The following is a 20,479-nucleotide window of genomic DNA, read 5'->3' as shown; positions in this document are numbered from 1 at the left end:
ATATTCGATAAATAAACAATGCAAAATACCTGTGAAAGTATTTGGAAAAGATATTGTGATGATTGAAGTACAGTGTGCATTTACAGGAATTTATTCTCGCTCGCGTCGAAATTTACAAAGTAGCGTATCCGCCACGTCGCGTCGCGTCGCAGCGTTTTCGTGGTAGTTACAGCAATGATGGGGAAAGAGCGAAGTAAAGCCAGCGAGTTCCCCGGCGTTGTTCGCTCGCGTCCCAGCGCGTAACAAAAGCGTGATAAATCGAGTACATTAATTCGCATTTTACCTTTGTTTGCGTTATGGAATACAATATTAAATGGAATGGGCGCACAATAGATAATACTGGGCGCCATCATTTACGTTGGAACGCCAAGCGGACAAGAGCGAGACGTTGCTTAAGTTGTCCAGGGGGTTGCCTGGAATTTTGCTCCAGCAATTGCTTGTTTGTTTTACCAACATTGAAATTTCTTTGTTTCGCTTGGCGAACTATCATTAAAAGTAGCACGCAATGACGATTTCAATATTCAACGATTATAAAATTCAACGATTAACGTACTATTTTAGTTTAAAAATATCTTTTTTTGTGATATTTTTGTGATTTTGGATTTGCACACACATAATTAGTTACAATAATAAAATGATATATATATATATATATATATATATATATATATATATATTATGCAGAGTTAAAATAGGTTTACTATTTCTACAATATTATTGTTACGCAAAATACAACTATAATAAATTATAAAAAAGAATTTCGATTTTTATTTTATTTATGAATCAGTTGCCGATTTTTACTCTCTGGTGGATGACACTCCGCTTTGAGTCTGCCACCGAAACTTAAGGTCGGTGGAAGTCGGTAGCTGCAGATGGTGTTGGCAGGCTTGGGTGACGCATGGATTCGATTTCTGGGAGCTCGTGATTCCGCTCGGTTAGCTCCCGCGTCACTCCCAGCAAACCCCATTACCCGATCCCTCGCCTCTGCCATACCGCCATTTCTATCCCGTTCAGTGTCGTGGAATCTAGCTTCCTACGCAGCCTAGCACGGTATTCGCATCCATCTAATGTACATACGAATTATGTCATTGCCACATATATGGACAAACAGTTGCAGAAAAGAAAAGTTTGAAGAATGATAATGATACTGTTTTAAATATTTATCAATTGTTTGTTATTAGGTGTTGGAATTAATTCGTAGCGTTTTACAAGTGATGGGAAGTACTTTCATTAATGTATTTTTTAATGCTCATGTGAAATAAATAACATTCTTTCATTAAAAAACGCTACGAATTAATTCCAACACCTAATATATAAAATTAATTTAACTAAAAATAATTATTGTCCCATATTTATAAAAATTGTTTAATAATTGTAAATGTACATAAATCACGAATACGTTTGTATTACTGTATTTGCGTAGATTTTATCGCGTAAAGGAGTCACGGCAGTGTCTCGCGCCATGTCTTAGGGCCGAGACACTATCGTGTCTCCAAATAATCTTAGAGATGCATGCGATGTAAATTAGGAGTTAAATTTTATTAATCCCTAATTAATAGATTTTTGTAAAATTAAGGCAATTCTAAAAGTTTAATTTTTTTTAATGAAGCATATAGTGTGTAGCGGAAGTAATTGCAAACGACACGACTCATTATATGCATGAATAAACTCAACTTTCGAGACCAATCGATTATCTGCCCTCTCCCTGCAATGCTTGTCGTTCAGTATCCTCCACCACTTCCTGCCACCCTACCGATATTCATTACTCCCAGCAATGGTGAAGTAATTTAATTTGTTGCAGGATTTGTGGAATGTTAATGAAAACAGGACAAGCATCCCTATACCAATTTCTGATTAAACTTTGGAACGAACGGAACATTGAAGACTAGGAAAATAGTTCGCAATTTTCGATAGACAATCTTTTTTTTTTTTTTTTTACAAAATTATATCATACAATTAATAGATAAATATCATAATTTTTTAAGTAACATTATTATATAATTGATTCAATTATTTTGTAAGTAATTGTATTGATATTCAAAATTACAGAATTAATTTAGATGAAATAAAAACCCATTAAAAAAAAAACCCATTAAATAGTAAAAACTTTGCCGTTTACAAAATGTATTGTCTAATAGAATTATCTTAAACAATATTTAATTAAAAAATGTATAAGAATATCGATAAATATAATATATCCATCTATATGCCATTTATCGATATTATTTTGACAATGAATTCAAAAGATAAGTCTAACGTTTAGCATTGTTGGACCAAAGATTGCAATGCTAGTTTGAATGTCGATGTCTGGTCGCGTGTATGGGCGAGTCTGGCTCGGGAACAACGTAGCTCGACGTCCGGCAGTTCAGGAGGGTAGAACAGGGATGAGGGTACTCGCTCAACCTGATAATGGAATACCTTCGCGAAGGAACGCAATCACGCTGATGTTTCGGAACCCCAAGGTTGCCACGAGGGATTTCTGCGTTCATGAACAGATCAGGCCTGCGCGTTTCTTCTTCCTTTTTTTTCTCGTTTCTCTAATTCTTATATTCTCTCTCTCTCTGTCTCTCTCTTTCTTTGTTCAACTTTGTTCAATAAAATATTACAATTATGTTGTTCTTTAAATATTATTTCCCATTACATACATTAATATAAATGTACATATTATTTTGAGTAATTTTAGGAATTTACAATTTTTCGCAATTTTATAAGAATAAAATATATCTAGTATTCTTCTGTGAAAGAAGAATATTTTTCATAATATTATAATAATATTTCTTTGTATACATCGGTTAATTTTTGACAAATTTTTGTGAATATGAATCATCAAGTTGTCCAGAACTGTTTCTTGTCGATTTCTTCTTGGCATTTTTCTTCTTGCGTTGAGCAACACATAACCCATCTTATCCCCAAGATACTACTACACGCGAGGCGCAAAATCTTCCTCACTAAGACTCCGTCAAAGTTATGAATTCTTTCGAAAATCTTGGTGGTGATCCTTCGAAGTTGCGCGCTCGACAGGGATCAAAGAACTTGGCGTGGCAATGTCTGAGGGATGGAAAGGGGGTGGATCAAGTCGCCTTAGGATGAAGCTTCGGGCATCTCCAACGGAAGAGCTGGACGAAGACGAAGACAACGAAGAAGAAAAATGAAAGAGCGAAAGAGGAAAGAAGAACAAAGACGCGAGTATAAGATGAGGGTTTTTGGTGAGAGGGACACTGGAGGGTGGGAGGGGGGGATCAGTGGAAAGGGATGAGAGAATCGTGGAGTTTGAGACGACGTTGAGGAAGGAAAGGGGAAGACGCAAGCAACGCGGAATACAAAGCAGCGGCCGAAGAACTATCGGGTGAGAGGAGAGAAGAGTAGAAGAGAGACGAGAAGGTGGAGAGGGTGCACAGAGAAACCCAGAACGCCTTCCCAAAGACCAGACCTCCTGCTGTCTATTCAAACCGCATATGATTTACCGCCGTGGATAATCTGTAAATATATTTATTTTGATTTTGTACACAACATGATTTTATTTCGTCGTCTTGCATGTTGTACACTCTTTTTTCTTCATTCGAATCTACTTCGAAAAAAAGAAGTAACGAGTACATAGCTCTTGTTTCTGTTTTTGTTACAAAAAATAATTTTATCTTTTTTCGCGTTTAGATTACAAAAAATAGTAAATTAATATTTACTATTAATTATATTTTAAATTCTATTAATATGAAATAAAAAATCTATAATAGAGATGCTTTAAAATCATGAAATCGGGATTTCACATATATGTGTATTAATGAATTTTTAATAACTTTTGCGTTTAAAATTAAACATACATCAAATTTTATACAGAATAAAAATAGAAAATGATCGTTTTTCCATCATTTTAAATATTTTTCAAGAAAAAAATGCTCAATTATTTATGGAAGTTTATTTCTTTTTAATCAAACAAATTGTTTATACAAATTGATAACATCTAAAACCATTGCGGTATACTCTCTATAAACTGATCCTCGATCATAGGCGCTAATCAAAGGAACGCCAGATTTATCGTCCGCCATTCCACATTTGCGCGGACGCTGTGCACCCGTAGTTCCCGCAAGGACGGTTTGACGAAGGAGATGCGAGAGAAGGTCGAATCGAGGGCAAGGGGATGAACAGAGACGGTCCGTGCGACAGCCATGAGGGAGCAGAGAACAGGGAGACGGGAAACACAAGCGGAGGGAACGAAGAGAGGAACGAAGGCCGCCATGATATCAGTCTTGCTTGCGCCGACAGTTCGTCATTTGTCACTGTCGCGGCCATTAATAACTCCGCCATTCTGTCACTGTGGATAATACGAGTAGGTCTCCGCACTTGGGCTGTTGTAACTGTTGGATCTGGGTAGGGGTGGTGTTCCGTTCAATTCAGTTCAGTTTAAGGGGTCGCTACGACGGATTGGAAGGGCATGCTATTTAAGGGGATGTCACTCATATCGGACCATCATGGCGTGCAAGTCTCCGTGTCCAACTTGGGCCGACATCGCTGATGCGAATGATGTTCCGTATCTTCTCGGTTGAAGTGTGGATTTCTTTCTCTCCTTTTCGGGATATCCTTTCGGACCTTTATCCACCGAGATCAAGATACGCATTAGATCCGAGTCTTTGTACATGGGATTTTATGCGAGTTATAGGCTGAAATTTCCGCAGTGCGGCACCTCCTGAAAAAGAAAAAAAAATTATGAGAACTCCTACATCACACTTGCACGCCAAACTGTCTCGCTAGAGTTTTTATTGTGTCCGAATTGCGAAAGGTGCGGAGAATTATTGTGAAAGCACCAACGTGTGGGCGTTAACGCCAGAGAGCTCGTGTGGTACAGACGAGAAGGGTTGGGGATGGTTCTGCAGCTTGTTGGTATTATATAAGCGTGCTCGACGAGCGGCCATTTCAAAAATGAAAAAAAATAACGAAAAAAAGGTTACGTCCTGGGGTCTTCCATGATGCCCGCTGCCGACACGGCTTTTTAATTAGAGCCGGCAGCGCACCAACACCTGACATTGTGCAACACCAACTCCTTTATCAAAGTATCATTCCCGTTTCGTCGAATTTCAGCAAGAATGGTGTACGCATAGGTCGATAAAAATAGAAAAAAAAAAAAACATTTTATCGGTAACAACTTTCGACCGAACATTAATCGTTCTAGTGTTTCATGGATGAAAGGTAAATAATCATTTCACTAGTCCATTTTCCCGATGAAAACAATTTTTTTTTCAATCAGAATTTGCTACTTTAATGCAAAATAATCCTTTTTTTTCTTCTTTAAATAAAGATTGTCTTAAAATTTGTCGCGCTCAGACTTAATTATTACGTAATGTAGATTAGAATTTGTACAAAATATTGTCTTTCAAACAGTGTTTTAATGAAATGTGCATTTAATAAAATTGAACTAAAACAAATAGTAATTATAATAAAACGAAAAGAAGTTACTTTATCAGATAGTTTATACTTGACTCTGTTCCACTTGTATGGAAGCGTCAGCATGATTTATCATGGCTTGCGATTTTCTTAAAATTTTCGCCGCTCTTCCGAGGGTGGTTCGCGAATGAAAGACGGTGGTGGTAGTATAGGATTGGTTCATCGGGGCGTATAGCGCGCGGGAAACCCCCCGTCGATTCAACGTTCGTCCGCGACGCGGAAGCGAAGGGAAATAAATTACACAGCGGCGTCCAGCGGCTACGTCTATTCGCTTCACCCTCCCGAGGCCTCTCTCCCCGAGGCAAGACTCTCCCCGTGCCGCTTTCCCTTCATCCTTCTTCACGGTTCATCCAAGCTCCCTCCGTGACACTCACCCACCCGCGGATCGTTCCTCATCCCACTTTCACCTCCAACCTCCCACTCTAGAACGCGAGTTCGACCAGGCAATCCAACCGTTATTAATGCTCTTCAATTTTCAGACTTTACCGTTATCCTCCTGTAGAAACAAACGCACGAGCAAATAATATAATTAGGACCCATCTTCATCAATCCGATGCTGAATTACATTATGCCTGTTTTACCTTTTTCAAATGTGGTACATGACACATTTTCAATTTCAGTAAACGTTACCAGTGGCACATACGCGATTAATAATCGATTCACTGACTATTTTTTTATTGACACTTTCCCGTTTACCAATTTGTATTTTATCCATGATTTGACCTATGGTAAACGTAATAATCGATCATTTTCGATGTCTCGGTTGATTTGTGGTATCTTTTAGTTGACCGAGCATTTTTCTTATTGTCTTTGTAAAACATTGACCGTTAAATATTTGCGATGTCATTTCTCGGACTTATTGCAAATGTAGCTTCTACTTTTGGCCGGGTTACAACAGTATCATTAAGATCTCATTATTCAAATTCGACCCTTGCATATTTAATGACGTACTGTACCCCCTTTGTACCGCGCATATAACTACTATATAAGAAGTGCTACTGAGATAAAGCATAATATTGCGATTCCTGGCAACGTAATGATGATGACCGGTTTGCTCCTGCGTGGATAGGTAGGTAAGGCCGGATACATAATATGCCGGATACATAATGTGAAAAGAGCCCATTTTGTTCATGCCCAAAGCAGGCGCAAGTAAAACAACTGGTTACTAAATTTCAGTTATCAAATCTAAAGAGGTGGCAGATACAAGAATGTTAAAAATGGAATTATTTTCGTGATTCCAAACAATCGGCAGGTGCATATTAAAAAAAAAGTGGATGATATAAATAATGAGATATATTTATTTAGAACTATCACAGAAGAGCCTAAAATAAAGTTAAATGCTACTCAGACGTGTATAAGATTGCTGAGCCTTCTAAAAAGTTTTTATCTTTGTGCCTATATATGTCTCTTAAGTTAAAAGTTTGTGATGGTATTTTAGGACATCTTAATTACTTTTCTTTAGTAGTAGAGCCATCACAGAAAATAATTAATAGTCTTCTTTCCGCTAAAATAAAATGTTCCCAGTCAGTGCGGCAGTGTATTTATTTTATTATGTACGTCAAATAAAGAAGTTAATGTTTTTAAATAAATATGCAGTGGTATATTTATTAAAGTAATAAATATATAGAGATAAAAAGTCCAAAAATGACTAATACTTATCTATCATTTTGACGTCTTTATTCTTAGGATTTAATTATAACGCAAAGGGATAGACAAGCGTAGATCAAGTCGGCTGAAGAAAGAGAGAGAGAGAGAGAGAGAGAGAGAGAGAGAGAGAGAGAGAGAGAGAACAGCGTGGAAAAACAGAGGCATTCCTTTGCTGTAGTGACAATCTGTCAAATGTCATGCATTGGTTTTTCTCAACAGCTCGCGTTCGAGTTCACGTCGCTACGAATGCGCTGTTTTCAAGCCAGCTGCCGCAACTTTCTTCATCCGACCTTTATCTTCCGTTCTTCTAGGCAGCTGTAATGGAGCTTTATATGAAATCCTATGAACTTTGACGAGGATCGACAGACTCAAAAGCAAACGCGTTGGAATCTGTCACGTCGCTTCAATCTTTATGGCGTATTTGTAACCAACCGCTATTTTTCAAAAGCGTCATCCGGCATGATAGTTTTGATACGCTTATGAGATTTATTAACATAATATGGAGACGATTCAATGTGTAAACATGTTGGTGCATAATGTAAAACAGTTATGACTGCTTAGTTAAAAAATTAAATTATTTTAGATACAATGATATTTATGTAATAGTTGGATTCTTTATCATAATTATAATAAAATATTTTTATCAAACATATTTTAATTTTATAATTTAGTTTATGTATTTTTATTATAATAGAAAATGTTTTAAGAAAATAATTAGAAAAGATTAGATAGATAGATAGATAGAGAGAGAGAGAGAGAGAGAGAGAGAGAGAGATAATATAATAATGATAATAATAATAACAATGATAATAATAGCAATAAAAATAGCGAAAGTTATTATGCTTTTTTCAAAACAAAAATAATTCAATAAACAAATAAATAAGAATAAACTACACGATTAAAGGTGCGCTATAATAAACTATAAATATTCTATAATTCAAATGTATAAACAATAATTTTCCATTTTCGGACATTTCGTCTGATTTCCAGTCATTTTCAACGAATTTATAATATACGTAAATATAATGCTAGGTTTTTAAACATAATTCATCCTGATAATTCCTCAACGATTGCATCTTAATGAATGACTTTTTTTCATATCTTTTTATCTTTATAATATATCCAACTGTCACTATTTATTGTCACACTATATTTTATATGTATCAATATAAAATATAGCATGTAGAAATAGACTAACCAACTTTAACTTTGCTCTTTTCATCTATGATAAATAACAATATTCTCTTGTCGCTATAGCAAGATTAATCTGCAATGACGACTGGAGCGGCGTTTGTAAATGTTTGTATTTGTCACAAGAATGCTTTGAGAACCTTTCACGCTTGTGTACCCAATAAGGTCATGTTCCACCAAGCGAACAATAAAAGTAGTAAAGATTTGTTCCAGAAGAAGACAAATGTGTGTTTTTATATAATCATCCACTAAATCATCGTAATCAAAAATAGATTAGTACATTTCGTAACTAAAAGTAAAATAAACTTTTAGTTAAAATAATTCAAGCCCTTTATACATTTTACATTGATACGTGTATTATAGATTATTAAACAGATTAAACAAATCTTTATATGCGTAAAAATTACAATACAAACATCTTCACAGTTTAAATTAGCTCATCTTTACTGTACACAAAAATATTATATAAGTAGAATATTTGTCATCAGCTGCTACCACCGTATCATTGTTTCGTGACATTCAGAGTCATCTGACAAATGATGTGTTTAAAAAACATCTCCTGTACTCGCGAACATTTTAGACGCTCTTTTGGGGTTGTGTTTGCTGCGCACAAGAGTGTTTGGAAGCAGCCGCCTGTGCGACGAGTTTGCACAGGGGACACGGGGGCGAAATCGAGGGGTGCTCTGCTGCCAACACAGGACAGAACCGTATGAGAGCGGAATACGTAATACGGGGAATATTCGGAGCTCTGGTTCGTGGAAGAGGGATCCGTGGGGTCACGGGGGGCAGATAGTGGGTGGAGGTGCTGAATGTGGGCTGCGGGGGCGGCCGAGAACTCCCACGGGGGGAAGGACTGGAGAGGGTAACGAGCCGCGGCAATTAATATCGCCGGGTTTCCACAATGCGCTTGCAAATGAAAGGCCTTTGTGACGTATGATTGCGTTACCGAGTGAATAGTTGAGTAATGGCGGTCGGTGCTGCCACCACCCGAATCGCGCGAACGATGCAAAAGCTCAGTCTCACTGCCAGCCGATAGTCAGACTATCCTCCCTCACGAGTTCCGTCATGAGAGTAATTTTAGCTAAAGCCATTCGCATAATTGATTACTTTTTCGAAGACTTGGAAAAATACTACGTGTAATACTCTTTTTGCAATGATAATCATTAAATAAGTTTAAAATAGAAAGTATTTATTAATATTATTTCTATTCTTTTTATAAATAAAAGAAAAATATGTAACAATATTGTTACGTATTTATAATTTTTTTTTAAATTCTAAGTTTTTATGTCTTATACTTTTATACTTTATTATGAGAAAAGAAAAGTATGGATATTCGTACGTGTGTATACATTAAATGGTTTAATGATATTATGTACAATCAGTTTTGGATTACTGTAGATATATCATAAATCTTGTGTTTCTAGTTAGGATTATATTTAAGCTGTCGTTCAATACTTCCCAAATTTACTGATCGAGTGAAAAGTCAGAACCGTAAAAGCGATGTGTAATTCCGATCAGTGCTCGTTGTCCAATCATACGTTCGGCAAACGTGTCAGATGGATGACGGGAATCCGCTGCAACGCAAGCTTATAATTTATCGGATCAAAAAAGGTAGGTGTAAAACGTATGGATTTTGCATCAGACAACAAATAAATATAGGGATTTGTTGGTGACTCGTTGGCTAACAGATTTGTCGTATAACGTGTAAGATTGCACGGTGAGGCAAACATTTTTATAACAATAACGTATAAAAGAATTTTATCATTGTCGAGATTTTAACTGAAAACATGACTATGGATGAATATAAATAAAGTATATACTCTTCACTGCCTAATAGATCAAATCGATTGAGTGAATAAATAATGAATCATGTATTATACTTTAACAGTAATGCGGTAATGAATTAATTTTTTATTAATGGATGTCTTTCTATTTAACTTTGTATTATAAACGTACGTCTACGACGCGTAGCGGCAGATGACATATTACTTTCGAAGAATACGTTCCCTCGCGCTTTCATCGAAAGCTCTATAACGATCCAAAGAATCACAAATATGGATGTTATTTTCAGAAAATCGACTATGAATAAATAATTTGGACCTAGAGTTCCATGTTCTCCACAGTAGCGACGACGATGGCTGGAGGTATGGCGAACGTAATGCGCTACGCGGGAGCAACGGAGATGAGGGAAAAAGGGAGAAGCAGAGAGAAAAGCGAGGCCCACCGACTATGAGTAATATTGCGGGGCTTTTCCACCCCTGGGAGCGCGAGCCTGAACGTGGGGTGGCTCACAGGGGTGGAAGCCGGCGGGGGTTGGAAACGAGAGAGAGCCGCGAGGGGGTGCAACGGAGGGAGGAGCACCGATCCATCAGCGTCCCTCCACCCTCGCCTTTCCGCCACTCTCATTTTTCTCCACGGTCCGCGCTCCATCATTCCGCGTCACATCCGCCCTCTTTCGTCCCCCTTTCCTTCCTGCTTCCTCTCTGCCTCTGAAACGGAGCTACTTTACCCTCCTCGTTCCGTGAGCGCCGTCGGAGAGCAGGGCGCTGCTTTCCGACTCTGAAGACATCCCTGCCGGCGTGCGCTACTGATTGCTCTTTCCGAATTCATTACCGAGGCCCTTGTCAGAGGTTTGCCAGAGTTTAGGTACTAGACTACTACCGTCAGTATGCAGATCTAGGTGGGTTCGCGCGATCGAGATGTTTTAACGATGGTCCCGCGACATACGCTGAGCTTTGCTTAAAACAGAGGTTAAAATGAATATAATATTAATTTTCGGGAAGTTTAGCAAATTTAATAATTATACATATTTATAAAAATAGTCTCACGATAACAGAAACGTGATAAATAAAAATTTAAGTTGTAAGAGTAATAAAATTTCAATTAATAACGCAGTAAATGAAATATTATCACTTTACAAGTTGATGTCAATGTTAAGTGTCTAAGCAACATGCTAGACTCTTAAAATCTTTTCAATTTAAATAAAGGAATAAAAGTATTTATTATGCTTACGTCATTCTAACTAATAAATGTATGACGCTCCCACAATATATATAATAAATATACATATATATATATATATATATATATATATATATATATATATATAAATGTGTATACATATATAATTTCGTCCACTAAGGGCAGTAATTATAATATCATCACTCCTAAACGGCCAACGGTCAGATCTCGATGTCGAAGTACATTTATTTTCATTCGAGTTTAATTAGCTATATGTATGTATGTGTGTGCATATATTGCATCCTGTAATGGCGGGCAATTAAATTAATAAGAACAGACATCCGTTAGTATATCCAAAATAATGTTCGTCATCTATCTTATTGTGCTACCGTCTTGGATCGTTTTGAAGTCGTATACATAACCGATTTTGTAAAATAATGTCCCTTACTTTAAAACGTATCCTTTTCGCTCGTCCACTGACACGCGACTGATGCAAAAATGTTCTGGTTCCATTCGCGAACGAACGATTATACGCTCGCGGGCCGAGTTACAACAATCAGATGGGAAGAGGAGCCATTCAGATTCAAGGTACGATTTACCTGTTAATGGACGATCATCTTTTATACGTCACGGGGAATGTGTTTGGGAATGCATGTTGATGCGCAGTAATTCACTTTCGTACGTGTTAATATTGGCAGCTCGACGACGGAGAGAAATGCCCTAGACTAATGTACAAATAAATCTTGGCTGTTCTATTAAAGTGGTATACGCATTTAGCATTCGATCTTGCTACCGACAAATTCTATTATACGGCACAAATAGCATGTTCACTCGGGATGACAAACTAAGTAATATTAGAGACTTAAAAGATCACAAAAAGCTAACGTCTGCATGCTCCGCGGCGTCTTGTAATGCCTATATAATTACATGGCGTAATACAAGAACGAAAATGCTATAATATCCTATTTCATAACATAATATCAAATATATTTTACTGCGTATATAATAAATCATAGGAGCGCATTAGCGAAATTCCTCGCGCGTAATGTCTCCTTTTTCAAGTTGTAGCCGCGGAAATCACGGCGAGTTAACATGGACGATGCGCCGCCATGGTAACGATCATCAACATTATCATCATTATCGCTCCTTCTCTTGTCCCATTTCGCTTCATCCCATCTGGTAGAAACATCACACGTTGTTCGCGGTCACGGCTACTACGAACGGTAAGAAATCGACCAGTCTAAAAGTTTAATATTTTTTAATATTATTGAGTCGATATTTCCGAGAATTCTTAGAAAATTAATAACTGTGTTATATGTATATAATATGTAACATACAAATGTGATATAATACAACAATAAAATGAAAATAAATTGTATTTTTAGAACAATTAAAACACTCTTATACAGAAATGTTTTTATTGTTAAAATATAATTACAAATGTATAATACAATGATATTTTTCTTTATTGAATTTATAAAGCATATGGTCAATGGGAATCGGCTAAAATGGCTGACCTGGTGAAGTTATGGTTCCACGCGCTGTAATCAAATGCACATTACTAGAATATCCTTCCCACGTCGCGTGTTTGTAACCTTCTCCATTTTATCCTAAGTTTCTGCAACGCAACTCGCATACGGAAGATATATACACGTATTTCTTGAGTACCGCTTCTGTATGTCTGTCTACGATATGACGTGAACTGGCGTTGTATACCAATAGGCAATAACGTGTCTACAGTACATAAATCTCAGCATGCAAGTCAGCTATTATGATCATGTATGTGAATTTGGTAAAGTTTTAAAAAATAGGATACGTATACACTACTAAAAATATTTAAAGAAACATTTATCAAATAATTCATTATTTGAAAACGTTTCATTACAAGAAATATTGTAAACGTTTTTTTTATTTGTAAATGGTACCAAAGATAATTCAATAAATTGATTACATAATACCGATATAATCAAGATGCTGAATATTTTCCTTCAAACATCGGTTTCACATGTCTATCTACAATACGACGTGTTTCATCGAATTGGCGTCATATACCAATACATGATAACGTGTCTACAGTACATAAATTGTTGCACGCGAAGTAACCATTATCATCGTGAACTTAGATCAGACATGAAGCGTCGAAAGAAACGTGATAAAATATTTTCAGGAAAGAATAGAAAACGTTACATGCTATAAAATTATTGAATGTCTAGAATACGAAACGTGTGATCTCGCTGTATATATACACATGTATGTATATACATACATATATTAATTTAAACAGATTTGAGATTTTCAAAACATTTCTTATTTTTGTAATATTGATTTTGTGTGGGAAAAATCGACAAATTTTGATTATTTACGTCGTTTGTTGAGATTTTTAAAAGAAAATGCATCGAAAATTATGCTAGAAAACTTTTTCAAAATCTTCAGGCTTTTTTATTTTTATCTATTAGGTGTTGGAATTAATTCGTAGCGTTTTACAAGTGATGGGAAGTACTTTCATTAATGTATTTTTTAATGCTCATGTGAAATAAATAACATTCTTTCATTAAAAACGCTACGAATTAATTCCAACACCTAATACATTTATGTATCGCTCTATGTCTTTGGAATTTAAAAATTTAATTAAAGCAAGATTTAATGTATACTGCTGGATACGTAATCGTGTCGTTATCGAGAAGTATGTACATACATGCCACATTTGGGACCAACATTATAAACACACTTATTGAATTATAAGGGTTGTATAAAAATAAAACTGAACATTATTGAAGGGCGAATTTGAAGAGACAGCGCTATGCGATCGTATGGATAGTTAAACTGTAAATTATTTCACGCAGGAAAAAATTTGGTCAATTTGATGATTTCGCGATTAATTTCGCAATCTCCCTTGGAAATTACTCTGATGACGTGCTTCGTAACTTAGACTCATGGAGCATCTTTTCTTCATGCTGCTACTTAACAATGTGCAAGTATAATGAGAACTGTTATTAAGCTGTGGCTTGTAATATTTTCTACATATTTAATAAGCAATTTTATTATGCAGCGTACTGTAAAAGCATTTATAAGACGGCTTATCGACAATAACGTATCTTATCTATATTAAATTAATAATTATATTTATATATGTAATATACATCGGGATAATCTACATAGGGACTACTTGATTAAAGATAAGATTAATTTCTAGCTCTCCCTCCTTTTCTTCCTCTCTCTTTCTCTAAAGTTTTTAGAAATAAGATCACGTATTTCTTGCATATCTTCTTCGTTTAAATACTGCCTATCAGCTAACAACACAACGGCGTGCTCGAACAACAAATAACAGGTTAGCCATCGCGATATGAAATATGATTACTCCGGTTCGGCGTACGGATCGCATTGGTCAGCCGCATTGGAGTTTTCAACATGTCGGTTTGTCAGGGCGTGCCGGTGTCCATGGATGGATCGGTAACACGTTCAGAATTTTCAACCGTGTCGCGCATCCAGCGACAGATAGAAACAGAGAGAGAGAGAGAGAGAAAGAGAGAGAGAGAAAGAGAGAGAGCGAGAGAGAAAGAGAGAGAGAGAGAAAGGGAAAGAGGAAGAAGAGAGAAAGAGAGACAAAGGCAGATAGAGGAACAGAGAGGGCGAATGTGAGAGGGTGCAAGATGAGGAGAAAGAGAGAGGGATAGAAAGAGCGAGAGAGAAAGAGGCAGAGTAGAGAAGTGATACGAGCAGGCATCGTGCGCACAGCACACGGAGTGTACACACAGCACGAACTTGTTCGGGTTGGGATAGAATAGGATAGGTGGGGCCGTTATTAATCTGGTGTCGAGTTGAGCACAAAGTTATATAGGAGCTCAGGAAATGAAACACGAGAAACCTCCCTCTCCGCCTCCCGCGGCCTTTCCCCTCGCCACCCCTCTGTCCATGTCCACCTACTTCACCACTCTCCTATCTCCTCCTCTTTCCAACACTATCCGAGGAGAGTCGCCACGTTCCCCTTTCTGTCCCTGCAGTCCCTACGTCCAACTTTGAATGTATTACCGGACCGCCACTAACCCTCTCCATCCCTTCCAGTCTCCGGTCAGATGGAGATATAACGATCACCGGCACATGAGCCATGGGCCCGCGGAGACATGCATATTTATGTCGCCTGCCTGTATTCTAAGGCCGCCGGTGACACTCGGCTTGTCCTTCCTGAACTCTTCCGCCGCGCGCAAACAATGGTAGTTGTGCAACTGTCGCGATCAATGTGCTCGAGACAAATCTAGAAGCAGTTGCTTTGGACCAAAGATTAATATTCGATGTGTTATTAACTGCTATAATATATAGAGAGTCTCTTTCGCGACAAATTTTTCTTATCGGGATATAATGTGGGACATGTATGCAAATAAGCTATTTTCAAATAATGGCGAAATAACGATCGAGCGATCGATACACACGAAAGCAAGAGAGTTCATTACTTTTAATTAAGTCACGACTTTGCTCCTAATTGTGGATAATAAAAGATTAACAGAGAGATCGTCCATAAGCAAAAAAGTCATGAAATATGAATGTATGGATTGTCACTCGGTTTTCAGGAGTTCTTTTGATACCGGACTATACGTAGAGTAGAGCAATGAAATTAATCGGTTTTACACCGGCGTGGCGAGGGGGTTGGACTTGGAAATGTTGTTGGCAGTCGGGGCCCTCGGTTGCGGGCGGAGAAAAAGCGTGAGGGGTGTCCATGATTAAAATCGCATCAGACCGTCCTTGATGCACGAAATGTCCGCGTTACCGCGTCGTTGTGCCTCTTGAGTAGCCAGCCTGATCGGTGTACGTGCTCATCTATATATCTATCTATATATATATATATATATATATATATACACACCACACCACAAATACGTGAGCGTTATCTCCGATGCTTTCGTCCTCCCTGTCCGCCTTATTTCCAGTCGAGTCCGTGCCAGCCGTCACAAAAACACGAAGCTTCGTTTGCCGCTGATGGGCTTATAATTGCAGAAACGTTGCTTGCTATGGTCGCTACGAAGGTAGCATGAGCGACTTGCGTGCGTCTATTTTGTCTCTCAGACTGGATTGTCATCTCCTCTTTTTATGGACACATGTAATGTTAGTGAGACCGACGAAGCGCCTAATATCGATAAAGACTTTGCCCATTTCGAGTAATTCTCACGCTTCCGAGAAAAGCGCTTTTTAATGTCTGAACGATCGTCTGAAATTTAATGCATGGGGGTTAGTCGAGCAACGATCGTGACTCCAGCAGTAGTCGATCGCGCTTTTTCCCAAGGGTGGTAAGAAAGGCGAAGGCGGGAGTGAAAGGCGCGTGTTCGGAGATCGAAAGAAGGAGAACGGGAAAGGAACAGAGTGAAGACAAATGCGAGGGCCATCAGAGCACCGAGCCATTTCTGCCTCATTGTGGACTCCATTTGCGACTCTTAGATTGTCGGTGAAATATCTCGCCGCGGTGATGGAAAAATCGCTAACGTAGGGAACTGGCAAAATAAAACTAGCGGCATTTCTCACTAGTAGGGACGGACTTCGAGTGCCTGCTATCCGGCACGGTAAGGAGAGTATCGTTGCAAAAACCGGAAAACGATAGAATATCCCGAGCTACAACTTAACCGAGAAAAGCTCGAACGAAACTTTGGAGATGTTGATAACTTCATATGTACTTGCTTTGTACACGAGAAATGTTCTGCGATTTCCTATTCTTATTTTTTATTTTATAAACGCAACTTTTTTCCGCCAACTTTAATTAATTTTGTACATATATTTTACGTATTATTAATTGTTATTAAGAAAGTAATGTATAAAAAATAATATTTTCTCATATATAATATTTTTCCTTACTCCTATAAAATTCTAAACAAGAAATTATATTCCCACATTAGATTGCGTCTAGTATATATACAAATTATAAGCAATATTTTGTTCTAAAATGCGCGTTGTAGAGTTTCGAATACGAGAAAGAAGCTGAAGAAAGTACCGGTAATAGATGACAACGTAGAAAGAAGCAAGCGGCATCTCTACTAGCACGATATAAAGAGACTTTTTTTACTTGGTGATGGATCGCTCGTGGCCGAACTGGTGTAACAGAAAGAAGAGAGGAAGAAATCACGAGCGAACGAAGGTTCCCTATGGGGATGTGGTGGCGTCATTAGGCTGGTCCGAGCGAGCTAATGCACCATCCGTCGGATTTCGCCGGAGGCCTTTGGAAAAACCGAGTGAGGTCAGCATGTAAGTCCAGCATGAAGAACGATGAGCGCGTAAATGGCGTCTGTAAAAGTTGCCAGACTTAGAAATTTCTACGATTGCTCCATATTGAAAGAAATTCTTAATTTTAGAAAGTACACTTTTAAACTAAAAGGAACGCTTAACTGTACATAAATAAAACAATACTATTAAATGTTTAACCATATAGAAGCAATATAAAGCAAACTACTTTTGGATGTGCGATATAAAAATGTTTCCAATTTTATAAATAATCTATTTTTATTTGTAATACTTTTGACGTACTTTTTGCGCATAGAAGAATATTAAATCCATAATAGGATTCGGGGAAAAAGGGACATTCTTGCTGCGATACAAGCACGTTATCTATAGCGAGATTTCAATGCATGGATGCTACGTTTTCGTTCGACAATAGAAAGCTAAGCAAAACCACGCTATTTACGAAGAAGACAGCGAATAGAAAAGAAAGGAGGAAAAAAGTGATCAGGGTTTGTGTAGGGGGTTAAATGCCGAAGGGATACGAGAAGGAAAGTGTAATCCCAAACGATCAGCGTGCGGCAGATTCGGCCTTAATGAGCTCCCGCAATGATAAATGATACCGTGGGCCGCGCCTCTCTCTTACCGCGTTTATCCACCAGTCAGAATAGGGTGTATCCATGTACGGGGTACAGGTCGGCGTACTACACGGTTCCTCTGCGCCTGTACCAACGTACGACGGCATCCATCCTACCAGCGAGGAGCTCCGATCTCTCGTTCTCGTTCCATCGCGCCGCGTGAAGCCTTCATCTCCGCCTACGATTCCTCAAACTCGGCCCAGGGTTTGACCACGGAGGAATTCAAAATGGCAACTTTAGGCTCAGTAAGACCTATCTCATATGAGTGACACCTATCCATCTCTCTTGGACGTTTCAATTGGATGTTCTTCGCACACCTCAGGCGATGAATCTACGCAGAAATTACGTTTAAATAAGCCTGTAAGAAAAGATGCTTTTTGTGATTTGAGACTTACTTTAGAGAATCGTATTTTTTTTTTAGATTAACGTAAAATATATTCTTAAACAAAAAAGTGTATAATTATCTAATAATTATTATAATATATTTTACGATACCTTTTCAAAATAATTTTTATCAACGATTATTAATGTCAACGATGTATTATTTAATTTCATATTACCTATATAATTTTTTTTAATGTTCTATTAAGATAAGTTATGAAATTAAATGACAGGTAGAAGAAAATATTTTTCTATATAAATATTACGTTTACGTAGGCTTGTCATTCCTTGAACGCTATTCATCACGAAGCTCATCCTTTTTCTGAAGGTCGAAGCGCTTGTAACTATTAATAGTCCACTTTCAAACTGACAACGAGTGATCCATTTTCAAGACATTTTAATTTTCAGATGGGCCTTCGGTCAATCAAGAGACAAAGATAGGGATCAATTGTATTCACTTCTTTAAAATTACTCACTTTGAGGTTACGACTTCCCAAAAGAATACAAAACCCTCGTCAAATCCTACCTGGATGATTCAAAATCTGACGAAAGTTAGACAAGTGAGCAATTTTTCTGCTTTCCAGAAATCTTTTAAAATGTCAAAATTAAAAAAGAGCAAATAATTTCTATTATTAGACTCACTATTATAAATTGTACATCAATTTTATTTTGTAACTCACTTGTCCGAAAATATAATTTATAGATTTATGATAATCAAGTCGATTGTGTTTGTTTAACAACGCATTAATTGTTTGTTAAAGTCTTGGTATACTATTTAGATCGTCATTACAACACTCTTCTTATTTTGCAGACAGCAGTCCGTGGATCAACCAGATGCAGCTGCCGTCGACGACTAGCTGACAGGTGATTTCGTCTCGGTGAAAGAAGATGATTGCCTCATTACAGCAACTAACTATAAGCGGGTAATAATCCTATAACTTTGTTTTTTATTATTCCTTCAATAATTATATACAAGCAGTAAAGTAAGTGAGTTGTCAAGTATATAAAACTGGAACGCTCGTTGAAGGTTGAAATTTCTTTATCGAAAAAAAAATTTACATTGATTATAACTTCTCACACTTTATACTCATATTATTTATGCAGTCTCATTACTTTTCATGTTTTATTGTTATTATTATTATTGCATTAACATACCGTCCAATTAACGACTATTCATTGCCTGGTTGCAAAATTTTGATATTAAATAAATGTCTGATCTCATGATAGAGTAAAAATTTGATTTATTCATCCTTAAATTATAGTGCATTTATGGATATATTACATTAAAAAAATTACCTATCTTTTAATTAAAAAAAGTTGACGGATTGGAAAATGTGAATTTATTAAGAAGCGCCACAATGAACGGTATGCCAATACGCGAGTCACGATGACGATTCCTAGCACTTGCCATCGCTACGGTAGAAAAGGCGAGCGTAATTTCCGGCGCATCGTCTTCCACCGCAACAACGTACAAAGAGCGAGGAATCTTTTCGTTCCTGTGAATGCCGTGCATTAATCAAACACCGCGGGCGCCTGACGTCTTAATCTGCTTAATCCTCGGTGGCCTACGCAACATCCTGCACGCCCACGATTCTATGTACGTACTAAACGCCAGGTACGTCCACGATATGGCCTTTGTCAGGACGTAAGGTTCTTGTCGTGAGATCGGTTGTAACAACGTGCGCAGTAACGGGACTCCGCGGTGAATACAAAGTTGCGTGGCAGATGAATAATCGGCACGATATCGATATTCGCGTGGAATGGAATGACCGAGTGTACGCGAGAGGAGAGTATTCATTGCTGGATGGAGAGGAACAGTTATCCCATGCGGATTCGAGAAGTGATTAAAAATATGCGTTCAAGCGCACTTTCTCGACTCCGCGATAATGAGTGTGACTGTCACTCTGCCCGTAAGATTAATATGTAAAGTACAAATAAATCTTTTGATTGGACATCACATATTTGTGTCTATAAGGGCGTTCGCCGAAAATTTGTTAGAAACACTATGCATAAAGGGTTGCTTACAGCAA

General features: G+C 37.6%; 1 protein-coding gene across 1 annotated transcript in view; it reads left to right on the top strand.

The window, feature by feature from the left end:
- The window catches only part of Antp (homeotic protein antennapedia), a 219,082-nt gene extending 199,398 nt beyond the window's left edge, over positions 1-19,684 (top strand). Inside the window, exon 4 of the transcript XR_015544138.1 lies at positions 19,261-19,684. The gene's annotated coding sequence lies outside the window, so the exon portion shown is untranslated. The remainder of the gene's footprint in view (positions 1-19,260) is intronic.
- Positions 19,685-20,479: the final 795 nt, after the last annotated feature.

The sequence above is a fragment of the Acromyrmex echinatior genome, chromosome 2 (assembly GCF_024713525.1).
Source record: "Acromyrmex echinatior isolate Ae372 chromosome 2, ASM2471352v2, whole genome shotgun sequence".
Lineage (NCBI taxonomy): Eukaryota > Metazoa > Arthropoda > Insecta > Hymenoptera > Formicidae > Acromyrmex > Acromyrmex echinatior.
The sequence above is the reverse complement of the archived record's forward strand: the minus strand, read 5'-3'. Positions and strand labels throughout refer to the sequence as shown.